The sequence below is a fragment of the Sander lucioperca genome, chromosome 5, assembly GCF_008315115.2.
Source record: "Sander lucioperca isolate FBNREF2018 chromosome 5, SLUC_FBN_1.2, whole genome shotgun sequence".
Taxonomy (NCBI): Eukaryota; Metazoa; Chordata; class Actinopteri; order Perciformes; family Percidae; genus Sander; species Sander lucioperca.
This window is the reverse complement of record NC_050177.1, coordinates 24,052,427-24,075,555: the sequence shown is the minus strand read 5'-3', so window position 1 is coordinate 24,075,555 and position 23,129 is coordinate 24,052,427. Positions and strand designations below refer to the sequence as shown.

General features: G+C 42.5%; 1 protein-coding gene across 2 annotated transcripts in view; it reads left to right on the top strand.

Annotated features, from left to right (window-relative positions):
• nxn (nucleoredoxin) overlaps nucleotides 1-23,129 on the top strand; it is a 65,832-nt gene that overhangs the window by 12,090 nt on the left and 30,613 nt on the right. The window contains exon 1 of one of the 2 annotated variants that reach the window (XM_031297621.2): nucleotides 5,836-5,963. The exons of the other annotated variant lie outside the window; for it this stretch is intronic. The gene's annotated coding sequence lies outside the window, so the exon portion shown is untranslated. Of the gene's footprint in view, nucleotides 1-5,835; nucleotides 5,964-23,129 lie in introns of those variants that run through there. 2 annotated transcript variants of the gene reach the window in all.

The window sequence follows — 23,129 nt, the reverse complement described above, 5'->3', positions numbered from 1 at the left end:
ATTTGGCCTGTTTTCTGTCTTTTTCCGCCATTTTTTCAGAGCAGAAAAATACTTTGCACGTCTATAACCTCATACAGGTGCGTCGGAGAGGGATGAGTACTGTAGGTCAAAAGTTGCAAAGAAACTTCCCGCACACTGTCTAACTTGCAAAGATAAATTTAATAGCTGGCAATGTTTCGGTACTAGATCATCATCAGGCAAATGGTGTTACATACTGAGAAGCCATCTTTTGTAGGAGGTGACTGTGGGTCTGCACCGACTACTTCTCCACATGAAATACTATAGATAGATATACAGTAGATATAGAGCGTAAATTCAACACTATATACTAACTCAAGCTAAAATGCATTCATAGAAAGGCATGTTCCCAAATCTTGCTGGTACCTTTTACATCAATAGATAAATAGAAAAATTAGCCATGACATAACAAACACAACAAGAGACATCACAAAGGGCAAATACTTCATACTTCATTGCTTTATGTGTTAGATAACAATAAAACATAGAATAATAGAAAAAGTCAAGTACAAAAGCATCAGGGCCTCAAAAGATGAATGTCAGTGCATACATGTATAAATGGACACAATCAACAGGACACAATTGTTTCAGCTGACACATCCCATTTTGAAATCATCTATGCTACGTCTTTGTTCAATAGAAACCCCACCGCATGCGTTCCACACATATTCCAGCTCATGTAGTTGCACTAAGGAACGTGTTCGTCAGAAAAACCTCACACAAATCATCAGACACTTTTAGTGGTTGAGAGAGCGTACCCCCTGCAGAGGCTGCCCCGTAGCTTAGCTCTGCCTCTGTGTTGGGGGCTAATCGCTGTTTTGATTAGTCTTTTTTTACCCAATCTGTTTGCACGGAGCACCAATCACACGGCCATGTTGAATGAAAGGGTTTATCAGCTTAAGCCTGTTGTAAGGAGCATGTAAGGTCTCATCTTTTCACTGAGGAACGAGAGCGGCCCTCGGACACAAGTGTCCAGGCAATTAGAGACGCCGGGGCCTCAAAGAGAGATTACTGGCACACAGAGTTGTGGCCGGCGTCTTTCTTGTGCCGCACATTGTTCACTCGGTGTGGAGACGCATGATGATGGGTGCTGCTTACTCAAAGTGCAGCGGAGGAGGAGATAACAGAACGCAGTCATGGGGCTCTTATTCAGGGAACATTCTTTGGATGCAACATCAAATTAGACTTCAAATCTGTAAATTGTTTTACATTTGATTGTCTTGCATCCTAATGAAGGAGCGGTATCCACATTTTCAGAGGAGGTATTTTCTCTCGTTTCAATATTTTGTTTGTTAAATTTGGTGCAACTTTCATTATGCCTTGTTTGGATTTGGCTTATTATATGGAAACATAACATCAAAGTACTGTTTTAAAGCAGATTGCATGATTCCATATTGATTAAGGCTCTTTCAGGGACCTTTCTGGATTCACTTATTTGCCCCTGTGGCAGCTAGATTGGGTTTATGTATGCATAGAATTGTGCCAACATTAATGAACCAGTGAGAATGTTGAACTGGGTTGGTGCCCATGGACCACTACGAGCCAAAACAACCTCAAAATCCTGATAATATCTGGTGTATTTTTTTTGCCAGCAGAATGGCAAGGAATTTAGTTGAGCTACAGATACTGACTTAATCTGTGCTTGTTGTGCTTTTAACGCAGGGGGCTTTGTCTACTGCTATTACTGGTAAGCCTGATAGTCATATTAGTAATGGTCATTACCCTAGGCTTGGCGACATGTCAATACATACTGTGTACTCCCTTTAATGTCTCTTTTTTTATTGGACCTTATAGGCAAAGTTTCCCATTAGTGAGGATGACTGCACAAATAAATTAACTTCATTTATGAGGTTATGTAATTTGCTGGATTACCAAAAACAGGCATTCAAATGTGATTGTTTTAGTCAAAAACTCAGTTGATTTATAATATTGATATTCTATATTTTATCATACAAAATTACACATACCCACCCAGTAGCGGAGTGGCAATCGGGAGATTCTGGACTTTTCCTGGTGGGCCGGTAGTGTTTCGAGGCCGTGAGGGCCGGTCTGATAATAGTTATACATTGTAAGTTCTTAGCAACACCATCCAGCGGCCTGGTACGCGGCCACTGCCCGCTGGTCAAACTGAGCAGCCTCTGCTCAACCCGTACGGCGGGCCACAGCAGCCTCTTATTTCAATACAAACACTAATCAGAAAGCACTAAGGAAGTGTAGGTCACAACCATGTCTAGGATTTTCAGAAATAAAGGGGGATCAGTGAGCGTCCCCTCCCCAAATGGCATAGCCCTGGTCGGCCTACGACGTAAAGCCATCAAACACCTCTTTTTTTTTTCCTCGTCACATTTGGAAGTCTATCGGTAACGTTAACAGACAGTGTGTGCTTTTTCATACATTATTTCAAATTTTCAGTTCACATCCACATTATGTCACTTTTTATGATTTGCAAAATGTCTTCAAATCAATTACCCAGGTGCAATTACTTTCGTCTGGCACCAGGAGTGATTGTGACTTATAATTTAACTACTTTCATTCCCTATGACTTACTTTTATAAAAAGAGCATGTCGTGAACTAGAGGAGAAATGATTTTGTCACACAAGACCTGCATTGTTCACTAAAGGTTAAAGCTTAAGGACCATTCCCTTGAGGATGGCCATAAAAATATGTCACGTTGCTTTTGCTAAACTTTCACACACATTCAGTGTTTGCAACTACAGTATGAACATTTTGATTTCCTAAAAAAAAAAAAAAAAAAAAACCACTTAGCAATTAACACTTTTGCATCCAAAAAAGATCTCTATCCAGGGCGCCTGGTTAGCTCACCTGGTAGAGTGTGCGCCCATGTACAGAGGCTCAGTCCTTGTCGCAGTGGCCGCATGTTCAGTTCTGGCCTGCGGCCCTTTGCTGCATGTCATTTCCCCTCTCTCTCCCACTTTCCTGTCTGAATCTGTCCTATTAATAAAGACAATAAAAGCCACAAAAAAAAAAATCTCTATCCCTGAAATATTTTTAACGTCTTCACAGGAAGACTAATTCATTTCGTTTTTCTAGTCATCCTAGATGTGGACTTGGACTTGACTTTCTTCCTCTGAAGGAAATTAACTTGCAGAAAGCTTACAAGCTTTGAAGTGAGACCTTTCCTGCTGATGTGACTTATAGCCTGTGAGGTGTTAAATTGAGCCCGGAGACCGTGCGAGTGTAGGGAGTAGGTAAACACAGACAAAATACTTAACCCTCCCTCTGCTCCACAGCTCACCAGTATGTCACTCGCCACCTGGTCATTTGACAGCGCTGCTGGTTTTGGAGGCAGCAGGTGTGCTCTTCAAGTCCAATGGTAGCAGGTTCCACTCTGACAACCCCGGCCTGTGTGTTGTGGTCACTAAGCTTTCTTTTTTTCTGCAATATATAGACTATACTGGGATCATTAAATGTCTATATTGTAGCCACATCTGTAGCCAAGTGTTTGTGTGCACACAATCCCCCATAGAAGCTTACAGAGCTGATGAACTGAAGCAGAAAGAAAAGCCAGATTAAGGTCAGGAATGTCTGCATCTTTCTGCCAAGTTAATATACCTTTTCTCCTTCTCCCTTTTCATCTATCATATAATTATGGTGTGCAGCAAGAGCCGAAAGGTATGTACTATGTTTTTAAAAGACTGAAAAAGCGGGAGAATAAAACCAAGAATTTTTGTTGCAAATGAAAATATGACTGTACGTTTTTCTGGTATGAATGAAACCAGGCTCAGAGAGAAAGGTGAGACCCAAACCAGAATGCACAGGTTTGATCTGTGCTTCTTCCTCAAGAGTGCAAAGATTAGCTCATTGTAGCTGAAAACCCTACATGTGGAATCATTTCTCTGCTGTCCGAACCCCTTGAGAAACCAAGGCATCTCCATCCCTTCATCGCTTCCCCTCAGCGCTTTGTTGCTCCAGGTGTTCGCCGTCTGAGCAGTCGAGATGAACTGCAGATAGAAACCTTGTGCAAAGATACTTTTTAAAAAGAAGAAAAAAAATTGGCAGAACTTTCTGCAAGTCTGTCAAAATTCTCACAGGTGCTTTATGAAACTCTGCTTTTCCTCAGTTGGACTTCTTAAGGCTTGAGAGGGCTGAGTGAGTGCGAGGAATCCTCTTAACTTTGCTGTGGTGAAAGAAAAACTCAGGGTAGGGATCTACCAGTGGGATGGAGATATGTTCATAATGCATACTCTAACTACAATCTAATTACTGGCATAATCACAAAATATGAAAGCATAATTCGTGCGAACAGGCTATTATTGGTGGTGATGTTCAGTTTTTTTTTAAGGTACAGCCATTTCCACAAGGACTTCACAGTTTGAACTACAGAACAATGTATAATGCTTTGGGACTAAAGGTGGGACGGACTGTACATTCTCTCGCTTTCTAGGCCACCTTAACATGTTCTTCCTTTATCCATTCTCAGAAGGTGAAAGCAGAGCCAAGTTAAATACCTGGCGTGGCCTCAAAGCTCTGAATATTTACGCGGAAAGCTGAGCGGTTTGTGTAATAGATAGATAGGATAGGGATAGAGATAGAGATAACAGATTGCATGTCTTTTGTGGCTGGTAAGTTGCTGGTGTTTGAGAAATGGGTGTACCACACGCTGTCCTGGAATATTAAGTAATAATACACTGGGGTTTCTCAAGTGTGACCACTTTGAACTTGAGTCTGCTGGTATTGGAGTAGTGCTGTGAATCTTGACAAACTAGAACAAGAGTGTAGACTGTATCAAAATGGATATTCCTTTGGTAATAGTCAGGTGTGACCTACAGTTTGTTCTGATTTTACTGTGGCTCAGTTAAATAGCTTTCAACGATTATTTCTTGCTTTACGGCCTCCTGTCGAGGGTGGTCTTTTTATCCCCTGTTCCTTTATCCGTTCAGCTTCCCCTCCGTTATGAGACCCTTGAGTTATGTTGGCCTTGAACGCCAAACCTGCTGTGCTAGAATCATCTTTTAATTAGGCTTCCTTCTTTTCATTGTTGATTCCTGTTTTACGGTTTCGCCCACACAACGTCAGAATAAGCCAGTAGAGGCAGCCCAGCAATCTTTTTTTCTTTAGCTGAAAGACAGCAATGAAAAGAAGAAAGGAAATGGTGCATTTCCAATGATTTGCAGCCATTACGTGTCATAATATTCCATGTAAAATTCCTCAGATTACCGTGCTTTTCATGTTCATTCAGACCCGGCTTTGATATCACCATGCTGTGATTATGAATGTAACTTCAGATTTTTGTGCAGCATTTATGCCATACAATAACACTACTGCTGCTCATTATGCAAACACCCATACAACACTTATTTATCTGAATGATCACAGTCACAGTCTTTTTTTATAAAAGCCAGAGGGAAATATGCTGGTGGTTTTGGGGTGTAGTGATGAATTCTATGGTTAGTACAGTTTGTGTACTTGGCACTAAATTAGCAGACTGAGAGACAAGAAACAAGAGCGAGGCTCCCACCACGATCCTGGGCCGGCTTTTGTGTTTGCAGTGGTGGAGTGTGAGCAGCTGTAAGAGGATGCCAGCATGAGGACTGAAATAATGACTGCAGCATGCTAGCTTAGTCAACACTGTTCAACTGCAGCTGTTTCCTTTAGCCGTTGAAAGAATTTCAAAGGATGTAATGTAGCTCAAGAATTTCTTTTTAGCAAGTGGAGCCATAACTACCTAGCAGTGATTTGCTGCACTGTGGTACCATTTTTGGAAAAATAAATACACTTAAAGTTTAATGGTCAGCGTCTGTGACACGGAGTGGGAGCCAACACAGGACACAGGACCTCTCCGAAGATTTATTATCAACCTAGCGGGCTTGGACACACACTTGTGCACTCACACCATTTCACTACGTTGTTTTTTTATAGACTGCACCCCTGCAGCACTGTCCTCTCCCCACCAACACAAAAGAGAGCAGGACAAGCAAACCGGGTCAGGTTTCTTTCTATTTCTGACATGTATGTGTTTTGTTCCTCTTTTCGGTGGTCTTTAAACGTGTGGATGTTTTGTTTCTTTTTCCATGAGGTGCAAAGGTGAGAAAAGCTCCCAAAGCGGCTTTTAAGCTATTATCATTAAAGACCCTGAAGAAGTATTTCTCCAGTACATACTGTATATATTCATGGCTTCAAGTTTGGGGTAAACATCCTCAGTCCAATCTGCTGCATCAGGACTGTATGGGTGTGGTTTGATCATATTTGATTGGCAATAGAGTGCTGCAGGAATGAGTCCTAAAACCCAGAATGAATTTGCATTTTTGCACTTCCAGTTCCCTCATCTGGAAGTCAATGGGTTTTTTGGTTAGATGCCCAAAATAAGGTCTGAGGTTAACACAAGCTTCAGAGATTTGAAAGTTTTGTTCTAAGTCAGTAAATACCCCACTTGTGAATTTTGAAGCTTGTATGTGTCTTTAAAAAAGGCGGTTGCTGAGACTACAAACGTAATCACACCGAACACGAGAAATCAGTTGGAAGCCGATGGAAGCTAGTTGTGCATGAGACGGTGGTGTAGTTTGTTTATGGCCCAATGTCATCTTTGAACAAAACATGTAAGTATCATAAACGTTTGTTTGCCACAGAGTTTATTTTTTGCTATGATCTAAAAACTAATGGAAAAATCCCATTGACAAAAAGACGTCATTCCTGCAACATGAGCAAACAACCCCACACCTGTCATCACATTTTCATTCAAATCCGTGCAGGGAAGTACGTAACGTCCCCTTTTTCCACCTGAGCCCAGCCCACTTCAAACCATTTGAGAAAAGCTAAAAAAAAACAGAAATCGATAAAGACAGAAATCTCTATAATAAATAATCAAGACCTTTCTAACTTTGGCAGAAAAGTGCATTATTAGGACCCTGTCACGCATAGTAGGAAGCTGATTAAGAAATATGTTTTCAGTGCCTTTTAATGTGTAATAACAAAATAATTTGGATTATCTTTTGTCACAAATTTGTTGTGCTTTAATGGAGAACATATTCATCGTTCATGTCTGCAGCTCAAGGTCTTTTTGATAATTGCATTTACAGACATGGTGGGTTTTGCCTCTCAGCAACATCTTCCTGCCCAGCCATTTCCCAGATGAGCAGCACTCTGTCATCTCCGCCTGCCAAACGCAACCGCTGAAAAATGGAAACACTCCAACAGGCAATCGCTTTGGTCAAAATTATGCTAAACAGGCAGTTCACTCATATGCTGCATTGCTCCCATGATATGTATATTTTTTATGCTCAACACATTTTTTGGATTGCCCTTCTTCATAAATGTCTCTGTGCAAAGATGGAGATGTGAACATTAAATTAATTTCAGTGATTATAGGCGATGGCTGTGCATTATTGTGCAGACCTGTATCTCACAGTTTCCTGTTATTTATCAGAGAGGCTAGAGTCTTAAGTTAGTTTCCAGAGTGTGTGCCACTCTTCCTGCACACTTTCTCAGGCTCTAACAATAGTCCCTTCACCACTGGCCCCTCGTAATCCTCTTTACCACCAGCCCTCTCCTCCTCATTCCAACAAGCTCCCTCCATAGGCCAGGCACCCCACTGTGTTGTCAACATCAACCAATCATGCTGAGAGCTGCCACAAATTTTAAATGTTTGGAATACAAAGCTGCTTATATGGAAGTTAAATACTTTGACATCTTGAATGCTTTTAGATATTTAACTGTAACTTGTATGAGAAGACTAGGATGTTGAATTATAGATAAAGGTATGATTTCCCAGCTGCATGCCAGAGTGTGGGTGCCATTTTTGCTCGCATTATTTTATTTGTGCACCTTGATAGCATCTGGCATATCCAACAGGTGATCAGGAGCATAGCTATTAGCTCCTCTCCCTGTCAGTGTTGTTGTTGTTGTTGTTGTTGTTTGTATGTTTTTTTATGTCCTACAGCAGCAAGATGGCCATCACTGTAGGCCCCACTTCAGGATGCAGAGTGTTTGTCATGCATTGTTTATCATCTGCTTTGATATCGCTCTCTGTGGTCTCTGTGTTGAGTTTCCATGTTAAACAGAGCCAAGGGATACTGAGAGGAAGAAAAAAAAGTATTTAGTCACATTCCTTCTTTGTTGCCTTTGTTTGTGTGAGTTGGTTTTTGTCTAAACATCCATCCAGGTTTCTGTTTGTACAGCATGTATCTCATATGTGCTTGCATGACTTACAGATACTCGTACATGGATATTTATTGGCAGTACAAAATCACTTTAAAGGAGAATTCCGGCCAATTTTTACGTTAATCTTGATCACTTCTTGTGTACTTTCGATTAAAAAAAAAATGACCCGAATCAGTGCAGGCAACACGGAGTAGCTGCAGCTACGTGTATGAGCTTCCACTGAGCTAAAACGGCAGTTGTCGAGGCAAGTTTTAGAGTGCCTTTGTGCCTCTTAACAGATAAAATGCAATTAATATGTCTGTGCAACATGATTGGGGCCCTAACGTGACAACAAGATGCGTTTTCAACTCAGACATTGTTTAAATTCACCTACCCTGGTCCCTGTCTCGATCCTGCCGGTAGCTAGCTTGCCCTGCTAGTTGATAGCCGTTAGCCGCTAGCTGCCGTCCGGTGAATGTATTCAGACCATAGACTGTATATAAGAATGGACCAACAGATCCCGTTGCTCTGGACGGAGACCAGTGAAGGCCTTTAGAAGCACTTTTCTGGTGAGCGCTGAGCGTTACTGAGCAGCCTCCAACTGAGAGAGACGACGTAAATGTGACGTGAGCAACGTGTCTGAAAGTTGGAAGTCTTCTGGTAGCTGTGCCAAGAGAAATCTCAATCATTCCCAATCTAGCAGAGACGGAGAGCGTAGGTATATGTAAGGAGATAACGTGGACACAGGCTAATTATTGCTAACTAAAATGCTTGTTAACATTAGTAATTAAACTTAAACAGCTAATGTAAGTCCAAACTGCCTGCGAGCTTCTCCTGTACTATACAGTAATTCCTCTACTATGCGACAGTAAGTCTCGTGGTTATGACACAATCATTAGCCTATTTTTACAAAAACGTCTGCTACGGAGCCATAACGTGAGGTACAAGGTAATGGAGCCTTTTATACATTGTCGTGTTTCTTTAGAAATAAACAATGGACAAATAAAGTCTTTAAACGCTTCAGATGTAAAGTTATTCTCTGTCAAAGTGACGTCAAAATGAATGGCAGTCTATGGAATGCTAATGTCGGGTGATCGCTTTGTAGCATCAAAATGGCGCCATAGGAGATTCGAGCTCTGAAGCGAAGCTTACCCCCTTGATTCAGACAGGCTTCTGTGATAATCATCCCGATAACAATCCACGGAGCGGCGGTGGTCTGGTTTTGTCCTCCAGAGGACAGGTCATGTCACGTCTTGAAGTTTATTTCCCCCTAAAAAAACAGTAGTGTGGTAGTAGCTGTTAGCAGCTAGCTGCCCTCCGGTGAGTGTATTCAGCCAGGCTTCTGGGATAATCATCCCAATAACAATCCACGGAGCGGCGGTGGTGTTGCTATGTCCTCCAGTTACTGAAGCCTAGCTTTAGCTTGCTCTTGGAGCAGCTGCTCCATCTACCTGTTGCCCCTCTGTGTGGTTCTTTCCAACTCTTGTGAGGCTAGTTCTTCGTCTGTATACTCGGGTTCAAATAAATAAAGACGACCATCAAACTCAAAAGGCTCTTCCGTGTGTTGTATATCTGCTATATTCTCCATAGTTACGTTACTCCAAGCTTCTTCCCTTGTGAACACCTCCACTCTTCACTCTTCACACACTACGCTACTCTTTACCTTTTCCTGCTACAACTGAATTCCCAGGAGACAGGGCGAGGCTACAGTTAGCCGTCTGTAACACTAGTTTACTTTACAAGGCACACACATAATTTGGTCCGTTTCCATGTAGTTATATAGTCACTGATATGGTCATAACCACTACAGTGCTCAATTACCTATTTTTGAGGGGGGAAATAAACTGCAATTTTTCACCGCGAAGGCATGATCTGTCCTCTGGAGGACATCCACCAGACCACCGGGCGCTCGGGGGATTTTTGTAGGCTGCTTGCTTGGCTAAGGGAACTACCACCCAGATCGACACTGCCAAGCCTCCTACTCGCCAACACCAGATCGATCACACACAAAATGGATGAGCTTCAAATACACACGGAACTGCTGCGTGATGATTTTCACAAAAGCCTGGCTGAACACACTTATCACGGATGGCAGATGGCAGCTAACAGCTAGCAGCTAACAGCTAACAGCTAACAGGCCAAGCTACCCACCGGCAGGATCAAGACAGGGTAGGTGAATTTAAACAGTGTCTGAGTTGAAAATGCATCTTGTTGTCATGTAAGGGCCCTGTTCATGTGGCACAGACATATTCATTGTATGTTGTGTCTGTTAAGAGGCACAAAGGCACTCTAAAACTTGCCCCGACAACTGCCGTTTTAGCTCAGGGGACGCTTGTACACGTAGCTGCACCTACTCCAGTTTGCTAGGACCGATCCAGGTCGGGTTTTTTTCTATCGAAAGTAATCGCATAGCTATAGCAATCAAGATTAATGTAAAAATCGGCCGGAATTCTCCTTTAAAGGTTAAGCATCTCAATATAGTTAAAGTTTCTTATCACACAGGGGGGTCTATGGATCTTTTCTTTTTCCCTCTAAATGAGCACATCTCTCCTCCAGTTCCAACTATTCCCTGTTTCATTGCTGAAGAGATTCTTTCAGTTTGACTAAAAATGTAATTATTCACCCATTTATCCCTTTATGCATTAAATGGCCTTTTTGCTTCAATGGAGCGGCAAGTGACAGGTAGGGGTGGGGGGAGGCTGGCGCTCGGTCTCAGGCTTTGGTGCCCGGCTACCCCTAAACCGCTGATGTGCTGCTCATGGTGGGAACTAAAAGCGGTGCTGTTTAAGAAGTCAACCCCTGCTCGCAGTGGCTGTGGCGGTTTGCCCCGTGCCAACAGTACAAGGGCTGCTCTTTTAATTCCAGGCCTCGCCGAGTGATTCCTGCCCTCTGCCCCGGGCCGCAACAAGCGTCCTGGTCACTCAAGTTAAGTGAGAGTGAGCGCTGGAGGAGGGCCTGAAAGGCAGTGACACTCCAGAAATCCACTTCAAACAAACAATTAGAGCATGCTAATACATGTGGCTAATACACTTTTATGAGTATACTTAGGGGTAGCCTTACTGTTAAGATTATTATATTAGCAGGGTTTAGGGTGATGCAAGTGAAATCCATGTAGCTCTTTAAGGTGATGCATAAGAAGGTGTGTGTGTGTGTGTGTGTGTGTGTGTGTGTGTGTGTGTGTGTGTGTGTGTGTGTGTGTGTGTGTGTGTGTGTTTTGAATATAGTGGAAAGTGAGCCCTGTTCTTCCTGAGTACTGGAGCGGTGCCTCATCAGCTCCCACATTGCTGCTCAATATATGCAAAGCCGTCTCTTGACGGGGCTTGTTAAGCATCAATACTACACTCCTGCTCCAGAGATTTATTTCAATATGGGCCATTACCGTTAATAAAGTCCCCACTCAACCGACTTCTTACTCCCTTTGTGACTTCAGGATGCTCAAAGGAGCCATGTTTCCGGCTGCAAAGGTAGAAAACTTTCCCAATTCTCTTTACAAACAAAAAATCCACCGTTGTCACAATTACGATTAGTCCATAAACTGCTGTGGGATGATAGAGATGACATGTTAAACATTAAACAACAGTGTTACACAAGGAGTGTGTGAGTGTGCGTTAATTTTTCCAAAATATGTGGAGTTTAGTGTCCATGTTAGGCAGCAGATGTTATATTATAGCCCTCTCGAATCAGCAGTTTGCCAGAAACAACCAATGAAACTCATTTTTTATTAATTTAATGTGCAAATTACCATGCAATGTTCTTTTGTCATTTATATAAACAAGAATACAGTATTGTGGATTTAGGCATAGCAACATATAGAAATACAGTCTACCGCTTCCACCGATAACTTCAAAGTATGTATTTTTTTTCTTCCAGGCAGATGCCTTTTAGAGATATTATTAGTAATGAATGAAAGAGATCTTTGACCAGGATGTCCACTTTATTTTCACCCCTCTAAAGCTTGGCTCTGTGCTGCTCATCATGGCCTAATGGAACACAACGCTGCAGCAATTAAGCAGCTGTTTGGAATTAATCAAATAAACCTCCCGATGCCTTTTTCTAAATGTTAGGTTTTCCCAGAGAAAGCAGATGCAGACATTTTGCTGTATAGAGTGCTTTTAGGTTCTTCCAATTAGAAAAATATGCAGTGGTTTTAAACTGATGATCCATGCCTGCAACACATCTTTCTTTTCTGCTGTCCAGTGGTTGTGTTAAGAGGTTCATATTGGACATAACAATCCACAAACACAGGGTCAGGTTTAAAGGTTAAGATATGTAAACTGTAGGCTACACTACGCTATATAGTTCTAGAGGATGGATGCAGCTGTAGCTGATAGATGCTGTCATAATGGATAAAAAAAAAAACCTCTGTGATTGCAATTTGACTGACACAGGTAATCATCTTCCTGCTGCAGATCTCTGTTGCTAAGGGACCAGACTGGTGGGCTCCTAATGGCTGAGTGGACCCTGAGCAATCTTGGGCAATTACTTCACTTAATCATTAAGATCTGACGAAGGGAGGGACGCTGCACTGTAGGGTTGGGCGGTAATACGGTAATACGGTATACCACGGGATCTAAAACGGTATCAGTTTCAATACCGTCATTAAAAAAATGCAATGCACTTATATAGGAGACAAGGATTAAATATTAAATTGTGGTGACCCACAAGTAAGACTGAAAGAGACATTCACCAAGGTACTGTAGCTTTAAGGGAGAGGTGTTATGATATACGAGTTCGGGGCTGAATTATGTCAAACAACGACGGTGGTGAAAATGCTGTTGCTTCGGCGGCGCCAGCCGCTGCTAGTGGCGCGGCTAATGTCGGTGTTATCTACGCGGCCACCATGAAGTTACCGGACTTTTGGCAGCACAACCCACGGCCGTGGTTTTAGCACATTGAGGCCCAGTTCCAGCTGAGAGGAATAACACAGGACGTTACAAAGTATTTCAACAACAGCCAGGGCTATGGCGCTGTTAGAGGCTCCTCCGGCTAACGGCAAGTACGACGCACTCCAAACATTCCTGTTGGAACTCTTTGAACTGTCGGAGCTGGAGAAAGCAGACCGCCTGCTGTCCCTGAACGGCCTTGGCGACAGCAAGCCGTCCGAGTTAATGGAGAGCTTCCAGCACCCGTGCGCACCGCACCGGCCGTGCGCTGGCTGTGGAGGCAGACAGGATTTTCCTCGCCAACCGGCAACAGTTTGTCCACGCGCTGCTGCCCCTCCAGCACACGTCTGCCCCGCTTGCACTCCACAAAATATATCATGTAATTATGTGTGGTTGTCATCACGTGACAGTGTGGAGGAGAAAGTAGTTTTTTGTAAGTTGTTGTTATGTTATTATTGTTTCAGTATTAGTGTTTGGTAGCCTATTCAGTTTTTGAACGGTGCACAAGCCAACAGTTTGGTGACGCCGCCTGAGCCTTACGTCATCATTGTTAATAAGTCACGGTAATACCGTATACCACGGTAAAATAGGGAGGAGGTTTGACGGTATAAAAATTTGGATACCGCCCAACCCTACTGCACTGTGAATTCATTACAGGGTTGAAGCACAAGATGAGCTGTATTTGTAGAGACAGAAGGAAATATTTGACAATGTGAAAGACGTGGAGTCATTACGAGCCAAGTGCTCATGTTTGGAACAGCAATTAGTGGTTATTGGATTTCTGTAGACCATTATGGAATGGACTGTGGAAGGAATTCAATTATTAAAGCATCATTGCATCATGTCCCTTTGTCTTCATATTCCACTGTAATTCCATGTGGGCCTGATTTTTGTTTGGTTTTTGTTGTGTGATGTATGAAAACCGCTGACTAAATCTCCTTGTGGAAACAGTAAGGCAATTCAGGATGTTTGTGAGCTCATTAAAAATGGAAAAATAAATGGCAGCATTGTGAGGACTGTCATTTCACAGGAAAGAAATGCATTTGGGGGACAAAGAAAGTGTCCCATACAAAAGTCTAATGTGGGCTGAACCAGTCTAGGCTGGTCCATTTGCTGCTCACTTGGCTGGACCACCCAGACTGTTCTGGTGGGCTTACACAAGTGAACATTGTATTCCTCTGGGAAAAAGATCATGTAGCAGAACAGCTTCCCAGATTAATTTCTGGCCAGAGACAAAAAGATTAATTAACAAAAAGCTGAATGCAGTGTCAAGACACATAATTGCCTCTCATGTTAAATGATCGTGACTGTAATGTAAAAAGTAAGATAATGGATACATCTCAACAACTCCTAGCCAAGTCTCCAGATGACTCCCCCCATCGAGTTTAGTAATCAGCTGCTCTTTTGTCTGGAAAATTCCCCCTTGAACAACTTTGGCACATGAAATGGTGTCTCAAAAAAGAAATGACCAAACTTACCTGAAATTCTCTGTGGATGTTCATGGTCCCCAGACAAGGAATGCCACACTTTTGCAGACCCTTTGTCCTTTCACATAGTGTCACCATCTGGTCCAGACATTCTGCCCGAACACTGCGTTAATCTGCTGGACAGGTAAAACTGGCGAACACATTCATGCTTTCCAGAAGGTGAACGTTCTCGGTTTCCAAAGACTTGTTACTGCAGCTTTCGTTCTGGGTTACCCTCAAGCCAAAATGTAAACTTTACACACAAGATGGATTTTTGCCATGACATTTCTCTTTCTTGACTCTTGAGGCTCTCATCCAGCACCACAGTAAAGACTGGCTCAACCTGGTGCAATGCAGTTATGCAAAGCCCTGAAAGGGGTTTTACTCACCTCTCAGAACATTTTGGGAAAGCAGGTGACACAGGACTGACCAGTGAGGGGTCAAAAGTAAAAAAAAAAAGTGTAACTTTATGCAAATTAGGAGGCAAGTTGCCTTGAAGCTTTGCAGTAATTTGCCCAAAAACTGTTGAGGAAAGGTGATGCAGCAGAGGGACAGGAAGTTTAGCCTTTTCATGTGAGGACAAATGTGTGTTAAGGAAAAGCTTACTATTGTAGTTTTGGGATCCCTCTCCTGTATGTCCTTTACCTCCAATAATACAGTTGATTACAATTAAGCATGAATTATACTGGCCGCAGCCCAGCTGGCGTCCGCAAATGTGACGTCATGAGATCGCCGTGACCATTTATACCCGCACTGGTGGTCGCGACACTAGTTGCAGTCTTCTCCTGAACAGAGGTGGCGCTAATGAGCAAAGGCTACCAACTTTGCTCTTTCTACGGACTAGAAGAAAAAGATAAACAACGACAGAACTGGCAGCAGCGTTGACGTCAATGCTTGGATTTGATTGGATGAGCTACTTGGTGGGATCAAGCCTCTCATTCACCATAAAAGAACTCATCTTAACCAGTAAGTTTACCAGAGAGACCTGCAGTCACTCTGAGAGTCCTGGCATCACGTTTCCCAGGAGCTTCATGCTTCCTGTTTCAGCTTTGTCGCGCGCCGCTGAAAAAAAAAAAAAGAGTGGTGCGCCGACCTCGGCTCGCGCACTATGAATCCGGGCGCACTGGCAAGATCTCCGTCATTTTGACGTTACGATGGCGCGCGCCAGGTTGGGAACGGCTAGTATAATTCACGCTTAAGAAGGTGCTGGTTGGCACAAAATCATCTTGTTTACACAATGTTTGCTTATAGACAAGCTACTCGCTAGTTTGCGAGTTTTGAAACCCCAGCGTCAAGGTAGAAGTGACAAAGGTGATCTCGCTCAATTGGTATTCAATTTGTCTTTTTTAAGCTTAACTTATCTGCTTTTGCATTACTACTTGTCAATATAGCAAATCATTCATGCTGTTATGGTATAGGGATAAAGAAATAGCAGGAGAAGTTTCAGGTCCATAAATTTCGGGTTGAAAAGAGCAAAGAGCAGGCTGTGTGGTGTACTGGCGCTTGGTTATCTCTCAGAAATTATAAATATTATTTAGTCCTTGCAGTCCGTTGGTAAAGCAGCAACCGCCGAGATCTTGACCAGTTGTTCTGTTGTCTCAACAAACGTGAGTGAGCACATAAACAGACCGTGCAGCAGACTCCCATATGGACCCCCTATTTGTAAGAACACTGGCCTGCTGTTTATATCTCAAAGCTCTCAGCTCAGATATCGTCATACTTTTCATTTTGTCCATTTAGACTGTTTAGTGCTCCACCTGGATACAAGTAGAAGATATAAATGAGTGCTATGCTGCAGAGCTTAGCACTTTGAGCTTGCTCTGAGTAAAACAGAATTGATTTCAAACATGATGCCTGTTAGTTAGCATGCAGCTCATTGTCTGCTCTCATTGAGACATGCTTCATCCGATATGAGCAAACCACATTCAGGACTCAGATTTAGCTGGTAGTTTATGTTGGAATGCAACCACTCACTAACAGTGTGCTCCGTAGGCCACCACATATACCATGTGTTTGACAGGCCACAGTTTCCTGGTTGGTATTTGGCAGCCATGAGAGCAAAACATGAGCAACATGTTTTTTTTTTTTTGTCCAAAGCCCTAAAGCCCAGTGACAACAAAATGACTGCAGGCAAAGTCTGAATATATTAAGTTCAATCCAAATGAGTGAGGTAGAGCCAAACCTGCAATTAGAGATTGAGAGTGACGTTACAGGTTACACCTCTAGATATCGCCCAGGGCTACATAAAGACCCTAACCCTTGAAAAGCAGCTTCACTGTGGAAATCTCTCTACTTGGCCATTGTGCGACTGTAACGCTGCCGCCACGCCGCCATGTTCCACCACCCCGAGGCACAATGCGGGCCGCTCATCTGTGTGTACGGATGTCGTTTTCGCTTGTGTCTGGCAGGATGTGTGTATATTCTAGGAAGCTACTTCGTCCGGTTCCTGCTTGTATGCATTACACCGAGTGCCACTCACAGGCCGGAGGGAGCAGGCAGAAATCTGTAGGTCGCTACAGATTTCGGTCAATCCTGTTAATGTGGAACAGCATTTAATTAGATCCGCTCTACATCGAGCAGCTGCATCTGTGTCTGCAAAGTAACGACACTCTGCATGTTGCTAAACACTGCTGTTAATGCGTCCATTCATAACGCTTTGAATGGACCTGTAAAAGTAAAAAAGAAAATGGGCTCAGAGGCTGTGAGTGTAAAGAAGAACATTTAATGTTTGCAGTTTAATGGTTTCTCTTGAGATTTAATCTCAACATCCCTTGTGATCAAAACAAGTGATCTACAAATTAGATATTAGGGTTTGCAATGATTATTAACATTTTTCAAATCTTCTGTTAATAATTTTTTTGGATTATTCAATTAATTCCCAGAGCTCAAGATCATGTCTTCAAATTGCTTGTTTTGTCCAAGGACTAATTTATTATCAGTTAACCTGCACATTATTTTATTTTTCTAATTGATTGAGTTTGGTCTTTTCCAAGGTGACATCTTCAAACCCAAGGTGATGTCTTGAAATAGCTCTTTTTTTATTTAATCAAAAAGAAGCTGGAACCATTAGATGGTTGTGCGTGAGAAATAACTTTTGTCCACTTAGCTCTCGTCCAAACTCCAAAGAAGCCGTAAATCCTCACATTTGAGAAGCTGAAAGGAACTTTTTTTTACAATTATTTCTTGCTAAATGTATTATCAATTAACATTACTTTTGAAAACAGTCAGCTTAGAAAATGAAGAGTTTTGTTTTTCAACCTTCAGAGGAAGTCTTTGCTTCATATTCACTTTTTTTTTATGAAAAAGAACCACCACAAATGTGAAAATTGCCAGATGTAGATAATCACCTCAAACAATGAAGTTTGGTTTTCTTGGGACTTCCCCTGTATTGTGCCAAAGTTGAATTTTTTTTTTCTTTCACATCAGCGCATTTAACACAACTGCACTCGGCTTGCTGTCAATCCCATCACACCCACAGGAAGAATTGGAAATCTCCGCCAGCAAATGTTTCCCCTCTAAAACATATTGCCTTAAAAACATTGTCTCATCCAGTCAGTCTAGAAAACATGAATTTGTCCTTTCAAAAATGTCACAAGTATTTCTAAATGATTGGTATTCTCTTTTTTAAAGCTGGTGACCGAAATTGCTGGTTTAAGTCAAATGTTTTAATTTGAACTGGTAACAAAGAACCTCCCAGAATAGCTGTCACTGAGATCTGACTGATTGTAAATGACAATGCATGGCTCCTTGCTCTGGTATATACTTCTAGTAGGATGGAAAAGGTTGGATTGGGGTGTTACAGTAACAGACATGATACATTTGAGGCAGACACATCTATTTTCAGTCTCTGTTGTTTTCCCACCATGCCACTGTTGACTCTCTCTGTGTTAGCGCCCTAAGAGGAGAACCTTGCTTCCTGGCCAGGGAAAACAGAGCTGGTTCAGATGATGTTTTTTCTTTGTGGTGTTTTTGAGCGAAAACCGTCACTGACAAATCACTGCTGGGGAGCAGAATCGGCATCACAATCCAGTTTTCCACAGCGCGAAGAACAGGACATACATGAGTACATATTGTCCCGCCCTCCTCACTTTCCATTTCTACTGTGTGTCGGAGAAAAGCATTTAAATGCGGTGTGACTGGCTATTGTGCAGCCCATCACCTTTTCACCCCCTCCTCCCTCATTCCCTGCCTCTCTAGCGTGCTCAATGCATGCCATTACAGTCCTTCACTTAGAAGAATGATGGGGAGGAAACAGAGAGAAGGGAGGAATGGAGGACTGGAAAGGATGAGTGGACTGAGAGATAAAAAAACAACAACTGATTTCTTTCTTGGTCCAGCTCCAGACGCAGGAATCAGCAGGCTTCTGCGCCCCAGCACCCAGGAGAAAAAGGGATGAAGGCTGTAATGTGGCAGCACGGATTGAGTCTCGTCATAATCTGTTCCTACCAGCTCTGGTGCAGCACATAGTTTTTCACACCGCTTTTCAAAAAGACAGCCTGTCACTTGTCATGCCATTATGCCATGCAACAACCTTACAGCCATATTGTCTCATTATTTCCCAAAGTACCTTATCGCTGTTTGAGCTGATATGTACTCTTGCAGTTTGGTCCCAGTCAGATGGGTTGTATCTCTGTACCCCAGGTGATGCTCTTATACTTACCAGTGGCTGTGTGGAAAAAAGAGGAAATTGGCTAGTAGCTAAATCTGGTACAATACATATTTCTTTTTGTATAAAAATTGTTTTTGAAATGTTATTTGTACATGGTCCCTGACAAACAAAATGCAATAAACTACCCTGCTTACATTTAGCTAACTGTAGATTAGCTAAACATATTAGACGATGAATGTTAGCTAAGATAAGCTAATGGATAAATGGTAATAATAAATAGCTACAGGTTATAAAAAAAATGGTTGAAATAGATTGATAAAAGTAGTGTCATAGTTAGCTAAAATAGATAAATGGTTAGAAAATGGAGCTAAAATGAATCAACTCATGGTTGGAGCATCCAGATTCTGCCATTTCAATGGTACTAGTACAAAACCAAACTGTAGAATATAAAAATACCATAACAATATGCACTTTTATATAATAAATAGTGTTAAAAAACACTTTTGGACCGTGACTGGTGGTGTCGATAAAGGGGGGAGTTCACCTGTAAGGGGGGTTGGGAACCACTGGACGAAACAATTACTGATTCATCGTAAAAAGTCATAAAAATAATCAATGTTGAAGTCCTAATTGGATGCTGTTTCTCCCTCCTTACCTGGCCCTTACACACACACACTACCACCTTGTATGCTCAAAGGTTGCTTTGACTATTCTTTTCTGTATTCAGACCTAACTGGGCTGGTGATGCTGGAGCTGCATGTGTGGGAGGCAGGCAGGCTGGGTAGGTGGGTCAGGCACTGGTGCTAACTGCTCCGGTGAGAGACGCTGGTCGTAACCAGGAGGGCGGAGAGGGTGCTCTGCAAGAGCGGCCCGGCTTAGAACAGCAGAGCCTTTTGTGTCTGCCTGTTTCTGACGGTTATTTATAAACCCAGTAAACCTACAGCACATTCCTGGCTGCCACAGACGGAGGCAGAGTTGCACTTCACCCATGTGTGTCCTCTTTGTCTGTGAGTGGAGCTGGATCCTAGGTGTCAGGATCAGGGATGGCGTTCACTCAGTGCGAAGAAGACAAAGAACCTGGTCATTGGGATTTATTCCCAATTCTGGAGGTGCACAAAAAAACCATTTCACTGACTGACTTTTCTTTCTTGCTTTGGCACTTAATTTGCTGTTGGCTGTTGCATTTTTTTATGACTGCTGCTTGTGGTCTTCCATGACTCATAATAATGGGAGGGCCTCCTTCCTGGGCAATGGATTCCTCAGTTTAATGTTAGCCTTTTACTGAACTTAACTCCTTTTGAAAAGTGCAACTCTCTCTCTCTCTCTTTTCTGTCTCTCTCTTTTCTCTCTCTCTGTCTCTCTCTCTCTTTTCTCTCTGTCTCTCTCTCTCTCACTCTCTCTTTTCTCTCTCTCTGTCTCTCTCTCTCTCTCTTTTTTCTCTCTCTCTCTCTCTCTCTTTTCTCTCTCTGTCTCTCTCTCTTTTCTCTCTCTCTCTGTCTCTCTCTCTCTTTTCTCTCTCTCTCTCTGTCTCTCTCTCTCTCGCTCTCTCTCTCTTTTCTCTCTCTCTCTTTTCTCTCTCTCTCGCTCTCTCTCTCTTTTCTCTCTCTCTTTTCTCTCTCTCTCTCTCTCTTTTCTCTCTCTCTGTCTCTCTCTCTCTCGCTCTCTCTCTCTTTTCTCTCTCTCTCTTTTCTCTCTCTCTCGCTCTCTCTCTCTTTTCTCTCTCTCTCTCTCTCTCTCTCTCTCTCTCTGTCTCTCTCTCTCTCGCTCTCTGTCTCTCTCTCTCTCGCTCTCTCTCTCTTTTCTCTCTCTCTCGCTCTCTCTCTCTTTTCTCTCTCTCTCGCTCTCTCTCTCTTTTCTCTCTCTCTCGCTCTCTCTCTTTTCTCTCTCTCTTTTCTCTCTCTCTCTCTCTCTCTCTCTCTCTCTCTCTCTCTCTCTCTCTCTCTTGGGAATTCCTCTTCTGAGTTTTTGGAAAACATTAATCACATTTCCCTGAACAGCTTTTCAAAATCAGCACGGGACAATAATGCATTCAGGGTTTTGTCATTAGCAGGACGTCACGTTTGCTTTATCTTTAGACTGCGGGTCACTCTCAGGAAACTTGGCTTACTCATATTTCCTCATTTAAGATGCTTAATATGTTGTTTAAAACACGCCCGTTACTGATGACGATGTAAAATATCCAGTCCTTTTTGTTTCTTACACTAGCAGCTCAGGAGAGTCATTGACGTCCATCCTCTTCTTCCTCCTTTTCCATTTTGTTTCTGGCTGCAGTTATGTGCAGGTTTCCTGTGGCTGAGTCCAGAGAACTGTTGGAGGAAGTCCAAGCACTAAAGGACACCCCTTCCCCACCCTTTGAACCAGACTCCATTTCTACTCACTACAAAGGTCCCATGAGCTAATGGTTACAAATGTAATGGAAACAGTATGACCCTGTTATTAATTTCAGTTCAGGATTTGTTTGTTTGATTTGTATTATATTGACTACAAACATACAGATAAAAATCCAGCACTCATGTCTTTCAGTGCCTGTAAAAGGAATGAACAGATCTTTGAAAAAAAACAAAGCCACACTGTGTTTTTTTCCCTTTACCTCCCTGATTATTGGCAGGCTTTAAAAAAGAGTTTTCCCCTCCTTTTTAAATGTTAAGCCTGATTACAAATCTCAAAGCCTGCTTTGCTCTGCTCTCAAAAGCATTGCTGTAGGATTGGAAATAAAGCTGGATTTGTGGGGGGCAATAAGGCCAGCAGCCTTTTGCACCAGCTGAGCATAAGTGTGATCATAAGTTCCAGTATAAGGTCAACACACTAACTGCTATGTTAAAAAAGGGACAGTGTATATTACATACTTTCCCACTTAACTCGCCACTTTCGTTAGTTGCTACTTATGCTACAACTTAACTAAGTTGACCGTCATCAAAACATTGTTGCAGAGAGTGAAAGCTACTACTGACTAGTAAGTGTACAGCTGGCCAAGTGGGTGTGAATCCTTGGTAAAACGTTGCAGGAATGATCAGGCACAGTTCTTGCTAAGTTGATGTCAGAAGGGTGTGGGATATTCGATAATAGTATTAACAAAAGGCTCTGAAAACTGCAGAAGTCAACGCTTAAACTGTTACAAAGAGCCGAGTGGTTAGCAATTCCCAAAACAAGTACCAAACCTCGTCCAATCCAAAAACCGTAATAGTGCAGCACAATATCAAGTGTGTATGTCTGTGTCATTGTAAATGTCAAAGGGATGCCATGCAAAATGCATGCCCCTATGTCCACATTGTAACCAAGCCATGTTTGAATTGACACATAGCTGGTGCAGGCTGCTGGAATTGAAATGGTGAGGTATCTTAGAAACAAGAGATCTGATTAGTGCTGTTGGCATTTGCAACATTAATTCCATGTCAAGCTTGTAATTTCCGCCACATTGTCCTTTACTTCCTGTCCCCACTGTAAGGCCATTGCTTTCAACCAAACATCATCACGCTGATAAAGTATTTAATTGCCAGTGGCTCAAGCATTTCCAACCTTGAACAGTAAGAACGTAAATGAATGTGTTGGATTGAGTGGGGAGGATTTGTGCCTAAGGATTACATCATTTTGTCTAAAAAAGCCCTTGAACTGCTGAAATAAGATATCTGAAGGGTCTGTAGAAAGCCAAGGCTTAGCCAGGGCCAGTGACCTCTGCCTGCATCCGTGGGAGGCCTCAGATCTGTATGTCAGGCTTGTGGAGCTGAATTACAAACACCGCCGAGCGCACACTTTCCTCTGATGCCGCTCATGTTTTTGATGCAGTGGAAGCTTCACGCTCAAGATGCTGGACGGCTTGCTTTGCCTACATGAATGGAAATCACTCAGCAAAAAAAAAAAAAGCTAGGTTTTATTTTTGGCTTTGTTTCCCTCTGAGTGTCTTTACAGGTGTGTACAAGACAAATCCCACTTAAAGAGGCCCTCGGGTCTACAAAATGGGAAGGTGGTGAGCAGGGAGATTACTGAACGTTTAAATAAAAGGTGTTTTTCCTTGTTCAAGTTTCATTTAAATGCTGAGGCGGTGGTGTCAGGGAGGA